The following is a 12,452-nucleotide window of genomic DNA, read 5'->3' as shown; positions in this document are numbered from 1 at the left end:
GTTGGACATGCCATTAATCAAGCACTATTTTCTTCTTCTTGTTTTCCAATTTTTATTTTTTTAATGAATAACTAAATTCAGTGTGGCATTTGCAAATTTCTATTCTGGAAGTGTGGCCCAGAGGAAAAAAGGTTGACAACCACTGCTGACTCTCCTAGATAACTAGGTGGTAGGTGTGCAGAGCAGCTGGTGCTATCCTGCATCCCAGACAGTGAAAACAACTTCGTGTCCTTCAGGGTGAAGGATGCTATGTAAGGGCAAACCAGCGGGGACTTATTAAGAAAAGCCTGTTTGCAGAGGTAAAGCCCCGGGCCGGCGGAAAACTTGCTGATGCGAGATGCTGCTAACTAACCATGTCTGTCTACTGCAGTTGGGAAGCCGAGTCGTAACGGGGCTCTGATGGTGTCAGCTTGTAGTATATTCATAGCCTGGCAGGGGCAAGCGAGTGTCAATTTGCCAGCGACGGTTAGCTCCCTAGGGGGGGGGGGTCATAAAGAAATTCTAGGGGGAGTGTGATGAGCCCCAGAGTTGTGGGGGGGGGGCTGAAAGTGGATGGAATTTCAGCATGGGAAAATTGTAAGCTAATTCATGTACTGGGAAAAGGTGGGGATGGGATTTCCTGCTGATGACAGGCCGATAGTCTTTTTTTAAAAAATAATTTTTATTAACAAGCCAATCAAATCACATCACATTAATTCCAAATTACACAGTCAAATTTTTAAATTTTTGTTGGGGGTACCCATGTTTCGAACTCAGAAAGGGATCCAAACATCTCTCTTACTGCTGCTTTAATGTACACAGTTCTGTCCAAATAGTATTCACAGTTCTGTTCAATCTTCTCTTTCTTATTTTCCTCATCTTCTTGTTGTTATCATCATATATTCCTGTCTTTGTGACCTCTGGTAGTCTCCACAAGCGGGTTGAAAACAAACGTTGTTATATCCTGTGTGGATTTTGCACTCCTCCAAGAGCCATATCAAGATAGACAGATGCCATTTCCACACCTCCATACAAAACATTCCCAAAGTCTGTCCTTTAATCCCCACAGGCCTGCAGGCCGATAGTCTTTGAATGCTAGAGCTTGCTATTGGGTGTTCTACCACCAGCAGCATACCTCTGAATGTTGGTTGCTGGGAATGCTTGGTTATCTCCCGCTTGGATTATTTCAATGCGCTCTGTGTGGGGCTACCTTTGAAGGTGACCCAGAAACTACAACTAATCCAGAATGTGGCAGCTAGACTGGTGACTGGGAGCGGCCACCGAGACCACATAACACCGGTCTTGAAAGACCTACATTGGCTCCCAGTATGTTTCCGAGCACAATTCAAAGTGCTGGTGTTGACCTTTAAAGCCCTAAATGGCCTTGGTCCAGTATACCTGAAGGAACGTCTCTACCCCTATCATTCTGACCGGACACTGAGGTCCAGTACCTTCTGGCGGTTCCCTCATTGCGAGAAGCCAAGTTACAGGGAACCAGGCAGAGGGCCTTCTCTCCATGGGACTCTCAAGAGTCTCCTCTTGAGACTCTTGAGAGTCTCAAGAGCACCATAATTCAAAAACATCCATTCTTCGGCGATCAGCCTTCTTTATGGTCCAGCTCCTTCCACCTCTGCAATTCTATAAATTCTGTGTGCTATGTGCAAACCAGGCCATTGCCTGCATACCTTCAGGTCTTCAGGTCTGTCGTTTTATCCTTAGGGATGAGAAACCTGCTATTTAAAAAGCTGAGATCCTCAAGGTATTGAATTCTGCACTTACCCATCTCTACATTTTCTCAGTACATTTCTTCGATTGCGAAGACAAGAGTCCTCCCGTCTATAAGGAATGTAGCTACATATTTGGGGTCTGCCTCTTCCTTAGCCATTCTCTTCTCCTGTTCACCTCGGCGCTGTGTAAATCGGCACATCTTGAGTCATGGTTTTGAAAATGGGACAGAAACTGGCTGCCAGCTATTGAACAGCTGGGCCTTGCTTAATAAGCCTAAATTGGAAGGATGATGCATCTGCCTCCGACACAGAATTGCACGCTTTTAACATCTTCAGAAATGTCTGTAAAGAACGCAGAGCCTGAGTGGTGGAAGGGCTTTTTTTAATTAAAAAGAAAACAGCTCTATTTTTGAGGTTCCAGGGACACCGTGAGCACTGTAAAAATGCCAACATATTGATTTCCTCTGTGTGTGTGTTACTTGCCTGGTGTCCCAGATCTTGGAAGCAACTGCAATTGGTTTATCTGTGTGCAAGACAAGCTGAACACCCCTTTAAAAACGATGATGTATTCTGTCAGTGATGTTGTTTCTCACGCAAAGCACATGTTCACAGCCACAGGATGGAATTCTAAATCTCACTTTTGGGGCTGTGTAATGGATTTCTTTTGAGCTGAGAAACAAGGGCATGGCTGTATCATCCAGCAACTTGTTTCTCCACCGTCCGTGGCCAGCTGGGTGCTTTCAGGAAGTCCACACAAACGTGTTGCATGAAGGTAACAGACAAGCAACTGGGGATGTTGTGTGGATATGTTTTGTAGGCGGTGTTGATGCCGAAACTATTTGCTTGCACTAGCAAAGCCCAAACAACGGGAAACTCAGGAGCCCCAGAAACGTGGAACTGAACTGTTTCCCATGTTCTTTTCCAATCCTTTCTTGTCCTTGTTCTTAGATGTTTGTGTGTGTTTGTAAAAAAGGACAAAATCTGACCCTTGAGTGCCCTGAGAAGTGTTGGCAGGGGATGGATTCTTGCTGCGTTGCCTCTAGTTTTCCCAAGGAAGGTTTAAGCTTAAAAGGAAGAGCGAAAGCTGGGAAAGGGGAGAAGAGTCCTTGGTGTTGGAAAACTCCCTTAAGGGAAATGAGGATTCCCATTATGGCATGTGGAATAAGCGGGACTCCTTATATAGGCGATACACAGGGTGACCCTCAAAAGGAGCTCTGAAAAAAATATTCCCTTGCCCTGGCCATTTTTACCCCACTTCTCACGAGTAGAAGCCTAATGGCCTTGGCCCAGTATACCTGAAGGAACATCTCCACCCCCATTCATTCAGCCGGACACTGAGGTCCAGCGCTGAGGGCCTTCTGGCGGTTCCCTCCTTGCGAGAAGCCAGGTTACAGGGAGCCAGGCAGAGGGCCTTCTCGGTGGTGGCACCCACACTGTGAAACGCCCTCCCATCAAATGTCAAGGAAATAAGCAACTATCTTACTTTTAAAAGACACCTGAAGGCAGCCCTGTTTAGGGAAGTTCTTAATGTTTGGTGTTTTCTGGTGTTTTTAATATTCTGTTGGGAGCTGCCCAGAGTGGCTGGGGAAACCCAGCCAGATGGGCGGGATATAAATAATAAATTATTATTCTTTTTATTACAGTGGTACCTCGGGTTAAGTACTTAATTTGTTCCGGAGGTCAGTTCTTAACCTGAAACTGTTCTTAACCTGAAGCACCACTTTAGCTAATGGGGCCTCCTGCTGCCGCTGCCACGCGATTTCTGTTCTCATCCTGAAGCAAAGTTCTTAACCCCAGGTACTATTCCTGGGTTAGCGGAGTCTGTAACCTGAAGTGTATGTAACCTGAAGCATATGTAACCCGAGGTACCACTGTATTAGAGGAGTTGCATTGGTACAGGTTGGCATCAGGCTTGATGAATGACCCTTGTGTGAGATACTGTTGTACCTTGGCGCTCGAACGGACCCTGTTCCGGAAGTCCGGTCGACTTCCGAAAACATTTGAAAACCTAGGCGCAGCTTCTGATTGGCTGCAGGAGCTTCCTGCACCCAATCGGAAGCCACGTTGGACGTTTGGGTTACGAAGAACGTTCGCAAACCAGAACACTCACTTCCGGGTTTGCAATGTTTGGGAGCCAGAATGTTTGAGTCGCAAGGCATTCGGGATCCAAGATACGACCATATTCAGGTCTTGTGCAAGAGGGAAGCTGCACCAAAGGTGGAAAGGAGAAAACCCTCCTAGTGTCCTTGCAGGGACGGGATGCTGTAAACCTCTTTTTATTCCGCTGGGCTTTTGAGTTTGTTTTGAATTCCTCTTTTCTGCTTGATTGTGTTTTAATGGCTCTGTTTTGAATCTCCCTGTTTTTATTGCATTTGTGTTTTTATGGTTGTGAGTTGCCTAGAGCAGTGTTTCCCAACCTTGGGCCTCCAGCTGTTTTTGAACTACAATTCCCATCATCCCTGACCACTGGCCTTGCTAGCTAGGGATGATGGGAGTTGTAGTCCAAAAACAGCTGGAGGCCCAAGGTTGGGAAACACTGGCCTAGAGGACCTTTTAAATTTTTTTAGGGTGTGGCATAAATGATTTTATAAATAAAAAATGCCAAAGTGATGGATTGGAGAAGGTTCCTGCTCATTGAAGAAGGCGTCTATTGCGATATTATATGGGAAGGGGGAATAAAGTGTGGCAGCGACTACTCTCCAGGGCTGGCATGTTGGAAGGTCAGCTGTGGGATAATTCTGCAGACAGGCATTGGTTTGTAACCAACAACCAACTAGGCTGAAAGTGCGTAAATGGTCCATGTGAACTTCATGGCTGCGTGGAACAAGCTTCCCAGCCTTGGTCTGTCACTCTGACCACTGTACCATAGAATCATAGACCTGAAGAGTTGAAAGGGACCCCGAGGGTCATCCATTCCAACCCTCTGCAATGCAGGAATCTCAACTACAGCATCCATGACAGATGGTCCTCCAAATTCTGCTTAAAAGCCTCCTGCGAAAAACCGTTCCACGGTTGAAGAGCTCTTACTGTCAGAACTTTGAAACAAAATAAAAAAAATCCCTTCCAGTAGCACCTTAGAGACCAACTATGTTTGCTATTAGTATGAGCTTTTGTGTGCATGCACACTTCTTCAGATACGCTGTCAGAACGTTTTCCCTGATGTTTAGTCAGCCGTTGGTTCGAGTCCTACCTTCCAGAGCAGGAGAAAAGAAGCTCACTCCATCTTCCTTAAGATATTTGAAGATGGCTATCACATCTACACGGGACGTGGGTGGCGCTGTGGTCTAAACCGCTTGACCATCAGAAGGTCGGTGGTTCGAATCCCGACAAAGAGATAGTGCAGAGACTTTTGAAGGATAAGCTCTGAGGGCAGAGAGAGAGGAAGATTCGGAGATTCGGTTGGGATTGCAAAGTTCAGAGCTACGGAAGCCCAGCCATATCTAAAGCCCAGCCTTTCCCAACCTGGTGCCCTCAGCCTGTTTTGAACTTCAACTTCCATCAGCCCTAGCCAGCACAGCCGTGGATCAGAAGGTCAGTGGTTTGAATCCCTGTGACAGGGTGAGCTCCCGTTGTTCGGTCCCTGCTCCTGCCCACCTAGCAGTTCAAAAGCACGTCAAAGTACAAGTAGATAAATAGGTACTGCTCCGGCGGGAAGGTAAACGGCATTTCCGTGCGCTGCTCTGGTTCTCCAGAATCGGCTTAGTCATGCTGGCCACATGACCCGGAAGCTGTACGCTGGCTCCCTCGGCCAGTAAAGTGAGATGAGCGCTGCCAACCCAGTCTCGTCCACCACTGGACCTAATGGTCAGGGGTCCCTTTACCTTTACCTTTATCACATCTACTCCCAGTCTCCTCTTTCCCAGGCTAAGCATATCCAGCAGCTGTATAGCACATTGGTCTCAGTATGAATATTGCTGCAGCTCTTCCTTAAATTAGGCTTCTAGCCCTTATGAAGTAATGAAACATGCAGTTTTGATTTCGGGTGCAGGATGCTGAACGAAGCCAATGGAGGACATCTTGCATGGGCGAAATAAAGGCTGTTCAGATTTTGATTGTGCAGAATATGTGGGCAGTCTTAATTCTAGGTTGCTGGCAGCCTGAGAAATGAATTGAGGATTTTATCTCATTCATAGGGTGGCGGGAGAGGAGTAAATGCCACCCAGGAAAGTGACAGTTTCGTTTGCTCCTTATTGGAAAGTGAAGCAGTTCCCATCGTTTCAGGATTACAAGGGCTGCTGTAAGGGTGGAAGGGAACAATTGGGTTAAGAGTCTCTTTAACAAAAATATATATATTAGGGATTAGCAACGGATCAAGCATCTGAAACTGGGCTGAAACAGAAAGCAAGAATCCTGGCTGGCGTGCTCAAACCCGCTGTGCAACTAAGCTCTGCTTAGCAGTCCCATCAACAACTCTCTGCGCTGGGGTCAGTTGATTAGCTATCAAGGGAGGGTTTATGCAGAGCTTGGGAATCTAAGGTAAAGGTAAAGGGACCCCTGACCATTAGGTCCAGTCGTGGCCGACTCTGGGATTGCAGCGCTCATCTCGCTTTATTGGCCGAGGGAGCTGGCATACAGCTTCTGGGTCATGTGGCCAGCATGACTAAGCCGCTTCTGGCGAACCAGAGTAGCGCACGGAAACGCCGTTTACCTTCCTGCTGGAGCGGTACCTATTGATCTACTTGCACTTTGACGTGCTTTCGAACTGCTAGGTTGGCAGGAGCAGGGACTGAACAACGGGAGCTCACCCTGCCACAGGGATTCAAACCACTGGCCTTCTGATCCACGGCTGTGCTGGCTAGGGCTGATGGAAGTTGAAGTTCAAAACAGGCTGAGGGCACCAGGTTGGGAAAGGCTGGGCTTTAGATATGGCTGGGCTTCCGTAGCTGTGAACTTTGCAATCCCAACCGAATCTCCGAATCTTCCTCTCTCTCTCTGCCCTCAGAGCTTATCCTTCAAAAGTCTCTGCACTATCTCTTTGTCCAAATCCAGTTGGTTGCAAAGGCGGAGTGAAATAAATGATAAAACCCTGTGTTGAAAAATGGATCTCTGCTCTTGTCGCTTGGCAAAACAGTTCTAGACGTGGTGAGTCAATTCTGAGGTCGGGGTATTGCCTCTGTTCTGCGAATGAGCCTTTGCAGCGCTTGGTGGATTGTGTATCTGCTCAGGGAAAAAGACGAAAACGCTTTTCCTCTGCTTGCCGGGTCAACGATTTGTGCATCAAACACCCCAGCCCCTTTTTCTGACACAGTGCATACAGCTATAAATATTGTCTCTCCAAATTCCTAGCATTTTGCCGGGGTTTTTGTTGTTGCAGTCAGAGCCTGTTGCCTGCCTGTTCTCTGACTCATCAATTTAATATCAGTTCTTCTGGCTTGGGGGGGGGGGCTTTGTGGGCTGGCTAAACATATGGAGACTTTTTGCCACCATTAATCTAAAGACTCCAAACTGATGCGTCCACCATCAAAGGCATGGCCTGCTTCCATGCACTTACTGGAGTAATGCTGAAATAGGATAAAAAGGGATTGGGTGTTGGCTTCTGTTGCAAAACTGTGATTAAATCAGAGATATGTCTCTAGTGTTAAGAGGAGCTTCCAGAGAAAGGAACAAATGGATATGTGTTGTTTCTGAAATCGGAGAAGGAAATTTAGCGCTGCTTGAACCTTCTAATGGGCTTCTACAGGCATTCTATAGATCTCGTTTGGACTTCAGGCAGAGTATTTATTTGAATTTATTTCATAAAATTTACAAACTGATGGATTGTAAAGTTAATAATAATAATAATAATAATAATAATAATAATAATAATAATAATAATTTCTCAAAGCTGTTTACAAAGAGAATAAAACTATAAAAGTATCAGTACAAGCAACCCTTTCAAACATTCGAAAGATAAAACCAGCAATAAACTCAAAGCAAATCAAAGCATACACCAGCATTCTACATGTTTGGGTAGGCTTGTCTAAACAAGAACGATTTTAGCAGGCGCCGAAAAAGAGGTCAGTGAAGACCTGATGTCAATAGGCAGGGAGTTCCAGAGCTACACATTATGACTTGTCTCGCAATATAGGCTGCTTCTCAACATTTGCAAAAATTAGGTAACGGTAAAGGGACCCCTGACCATTAGGTCCAGTTGTGGCCGACTCTGGGGTTGCGGAGCTCATCTCGCTTTACTGGCCGAGAGAGCCGGCATACAGCTTCCGGGTCACATGGCCAGCATGACTAAGCCGCTTCTGGCAAACCAGAGCAGCGCATGCAAACGCCGTTTACCTTCCCGCCGGAGTGGTACCCATTTATCTACTTGCACTTTGACGTGCTTTCGAACTGCTAGGTTGGCAGGAGCAGGGACTGAACAATGGGAGCTCACCCTGTCACAGGGATTCAAACCACTGGCCTTCTGATCCACGGCTGTGCTGGCTAGGGCTGATGGAAGTTGAAGTTCAAAACAGGCTGAGGGCACCAGGTTGGGAAAGGCTGGGCTTTAGATATGGCTGGGCTTCCGTAGCTGTGAACTTTGCAATCCCAACCGAATCTCCGAATCTTCCTCTCTCTCTCTGCCCTCAGAGCTTATCCTTCAAAAGTCTCTGCACTATCTCTTTGTCCAAATCCAGTTGGTTGCAAAGGCGGAGCGAAATAAAAGATAAAACCCTGTGTTGAAAAATGGATCTCTGCTCTTGTCGCTTGGCAAAACAGTTCTAGACGTGGTGAGTCAATTCTGAGGTCGGGGTATTGCCTCTGTTCTGCGAATGAGCCTTTGCAGCGCTTGGTGGATTGTGTATCTGCTCAGGGAAAAAGACGAAAACGCTTTTCCTCTGCTTGCCGGGTCAACGATTTGTGCATCAAACACCCCAGCCCCTTTTTCTGACACAGTGCATACAGCTATAAATATTGACTCTCCAAATTCCTAGGTTGGCAGGAGGAGGGACCGAGCAATGGGAGCTCACCCTGTCGAGGGGATTCGAACCGCCGACCTTCTGATTGGCAAGCCGTAGGCTCTGTGGTTTAACCCACAGCACCACCTGTGTTCTTATTTGCAAAAATTATGAGGAAATAAATAAATTTATATGTTTAAAATCTAATTGGAGTTGCTGTGCGCACGCACAACCACACACACAGTCAAAGTGCTCTTTATACGTAATAGAGGGTGAAGCAGCACTGAGGGATGTTCTGTAACTTCAGTGGATGAAGAAGAAGAGTTTGGATTTGATATCCTGCTTTATCACTACCCAAAGGAGTCTCAAAGCGGCTAACATTCTCCTTTCCCTTCCTCCCCCACAACGAACACTCTGTGAGGTGAGTGGGGCTGAGAGACTTCAGAGAAGTGTGACTAGCCGAAGGTCACCCAGCAGCTGCATATGGAGGAGCGGGGAAGCGAACCCGGTTCACCAGATTACGAGTCCACTGCTCTTAACCACTACACCACGCTGGCTCTCATGAGATGGGCAGGGATGCTGAACACCCCCTCTCCTATTGCTTAGCACTTCCCTATCCCCCTTATTTCTTAGCCTGGCTCTGGAGCAGGAAGAGGCGGTTGTCTGGGGAGTGTAGGATGGAGGGACCCTACCCACAACCTGTCGCCTGCTTCTCTGTTCGAAAAAGCTGCTCCCCCCACTGTGGCACACAGCGTCATCAGTGTGCATAGTTTGCTTATCAGAGTTATTTCGAGCTAGGAGATACAGATGGGAGGAGATTTCCCCAAAGGAATGTAGATTAGGTAGTCATTCTTTCAACAGCTGCTAGATTGGCTGTTGTTTTAAATACTGAAAATCCAGGAGAGGCTTATGGGTGGGGAGAAATACTTGCACAATGTGTGGCAGATTTTTTTTTTTTATGTATATAATGGGAAGGAAACTCTTCATTCCATGAAGCTGAAGGGAGCGCATGTGAGAGAGAGCATTTTTTTTATAATTCCAAACTGGGCACTTTCCTTCCTGGAACAGGAGATGGTTACAATTTAGAATCACAGAATTGTAGTAGTAGTAGTAGTAGTAATAATAATAATAATAATAATTTATTATTTATACCCCGCCCATCTGGCCGGGCTTCCCCAGCCACTCTGGGTGGCTTCCAAGAAAATATCAAAATACCGTAATGCACCAAACATTAAAAGCTTCCCTAAACAGGGCTGCCTTCAGATGTCTTCTAAAAGTCTGGTAGTTGTTGTTCTCTTTGACATCTGGTGGGAGGGCGTTCCACAGGGCGGGGGCCACCACCAAGAAGGCCCTCTGCCTGGTTCCACGTATCCTCACTTCTCGCAGTGAGGAAACTGCCAGAAGGCCCTTGGAACTGGACCTCAGTGTCCGGGCAGAACGATGGGGGTGGAGACGCTCCTTCAGGTATACTGGACCGAGGCTGTTTGGGGCTTTCAAGGTCAGCACCAACACTTTGAATTGTGCTCAGAAACGTACTGGGAGCCAAGGCAGATCTCTGAGGACCGGTGTTATGTGGAGTTGGAAACGACCCAGAGAGTCATCGAGTCCAATCCCCTGCAATGTAGGAATCTCAACAAAAGCATCCACATGACAGATGGCTATCCAACCTTCTCCAAGGAAGGAGAGTCCACAGTCTCTTGAGGGTGTCCATTCCATAGATGGACAGCTCTTGCGGTCAGAAAGTTCTTCCTGTTGTTGAGTTGGGGGGGTCTCCTTTCTTGTAACTTGACTTAGTTGGTTTGAGTTCTACCTTCCAGAGCAGCAAAAAACAAGCTTGCTCCATCCTCCATGTGACAGCCATGATGGCTCTCATATCTCCTCTTCTCCAGGCTAAACATATTTTAAAAGTACAGTTGTCATTGGAATGGTTTATTTTTGCTCCAAATGCTTTCTTGCCCAGAGTTTGTGGTTGCTTTGCATCTTAAAGGTAAAGGGACCCCCTGACCATTAGGTCCAGTCGTGACCGACGACTCTGGGGTTGCGGCGCTCATCTCGCTTTATTGGCCGAGGGAGCCGGCGTACAGCTTCTGGGTCATGTGGCCAGCATGACTAAGCCGCTTCTGGCGAACCAGAGCAGCGCACGGAAACGCCGTTTACCTTCCCGCCAAAGTGGTACCTATTTATCTACTTGCGCTTTGACGTGCTTTCGAACTGCTAGGTTGGCAGGAGCAGGGACCGAGCAACGGGAGCTCACCCCGTCGAGGGGATTCGAACTGCCAACCTTCTGACCGGCAAGCCCTAGGCTCTGTGGTTTAGACCACAGTGCCACCCATGTCCTGTGCGGATTTGCATCTTAAGCATGTATTAATACTTTTGGATCTTCATCCTTGTCATTGAGAAATGCACTTGGACGGTCTGTGTGGGTTTTTCTATTCCACAGGCCATTATTATCTCCACCGTGTTCTTCCATTACTGTTCAAGCAGCCCAATTGCTGACTCACTCTAGTTGCCACGTGTTTATCCGTCCATATATGTGTGTGCCTATCAACTGACTTCAGAGAATACTACTTTCTCTATCTTTCCTTCATTATCTCCCCTTTTTTTAACTCTTCTTGCAGCTGATCCTGTTGATAATCCATAAAATCCTGTTCCTGGTGGGAAATCTGGACATTAAAAGTTTTTCCAGTGTTTCATCCAGTGGACAGATTGGAGGCTCTTTCCGGGTTGCAGGCTGGTCACAAAATTGAGGTAAGGTGAAATTCTGTGTCTTAAGTGAGGGTTTCTTTGCAGCATCTTTATTTAAAAATGAGATTGACTTTTTCGGCCTGCTACATCCCCATGACAAGGATTCATACACAAATAATGAAATGCATATTTGCAAAAACAAAAAACAAAACTTGATTTTATATTGATCAACAGGAAATCTATCCTGCTAAAGTATGAAGTCCTCCATTTGTCTTGTAACTGCTACTTGCTTGCATTCGCTGTTACCCAAAGGTGGACCCACCGTTTACCTTTCCTGCAACTACTGTTGCATTAAAGAGCCCACCTACGGTATATTTTGAAACATCACCATTAATAATAGTTTTTGATTTTCTTCTTTGGCGATCACTCGTAGCTGAGTAAGATTGTCTTCCATAAACACGGTTTTAACAATGAGTCCGTAAGTGACTGTGGAGGCCAATTCTGGACCCACACGTCCTTCCACAGTGGGGACATTGGTATCCGGGCGGGAGTTGATCATGGTGTGGATTTGCCAAGCATGCCTTCCTCTTAGCACATTTCTCCCTTGCGTCCAGAGTTAGAATGTCTTCAAAGCCCATGACACCTTTGGTAAAGGCTGTTCTCCAACTGGAGCGCTCGCAGGCCAGTGTTTCCCAACTGTTAGTGTTTATACTACATTTTTAAAGATTTGCCTTGAGACAGTCTTTAAACCTCTTTTGTTGATCACCAGCTTTACGCTTTCCATTTTTAAGTTTGGAATAGCTTTGGAAGACGATAATCAGGTATCCAAACAACATGTCCAGTCCATAGTTGAACTAATACCAGTGTATCGAAAATAGCAAAGATCACAAGTGTTGAAGCAATGATTCTTCAACATCAACTTGGTTGGACTGGGCATGTTGTCTTTTTTTTTATTTAGACCCTCTTAGACAACTGATTGGAAAGGTTAATATATTAGCTTAATATCCCACCTTGTTTGCATGCTGATACCCATAGCTTCGCGGTTGGCACGCAGGCAGGTGAAAGCAGTGTTTGAAATTCCCCGGGTGCCAGGGGTGTTTTGCTACTGGTGCGGGTCCAGTACTGGAGATTTCTGGGTGCCAGATTGCAAACTGACATCTCCATCGAGCCAGCTGACTTGTGCATAGCAAAA

General features: G+C 46.5%; 1 protein-coding gene across 4 annotated transcripts in view; it reads left to right on the top strand.

The window, feature by feature from the left end:
* The window catches only part of EXTL3 (exostosin like glycosyltransferase 3), a 177,845-nt gene that overhangs the window by 59,306 nt on the left and 106,087 nt on the right, over positions 1-12,452 (top strand). For all 4 annotated transcript variants that reach the window (XR_014154536.1, XM_081854616.1, XM_081854617.1 and 1 more), the window contains exon 2: positions 11,194-11,323. The gene's annotated coding sequence lies outside the window, so the exon portion shown is untranslated. The remainder of the gene's footprint in view (positions 1-11,193; positions 11,324-12,452) is intronic.

The sequence above is a fragment of the Podarcis erhardii genome, assembly GCF_964252035.2.
Source record: "Podarcis erhardii genome assembly, chromosome: 3".
Classification (NCBI taxonomy): Eukaryota; Metazoa; Chordata; class Lepidosauria; order Squamata; family Lacertidae; genus Podarcis; species Podarcis erhardii.
Note: the sequence above shows the minus strand (reverse complement) of the source record. Positions and strands in the feature narration are given on the sequence as shown.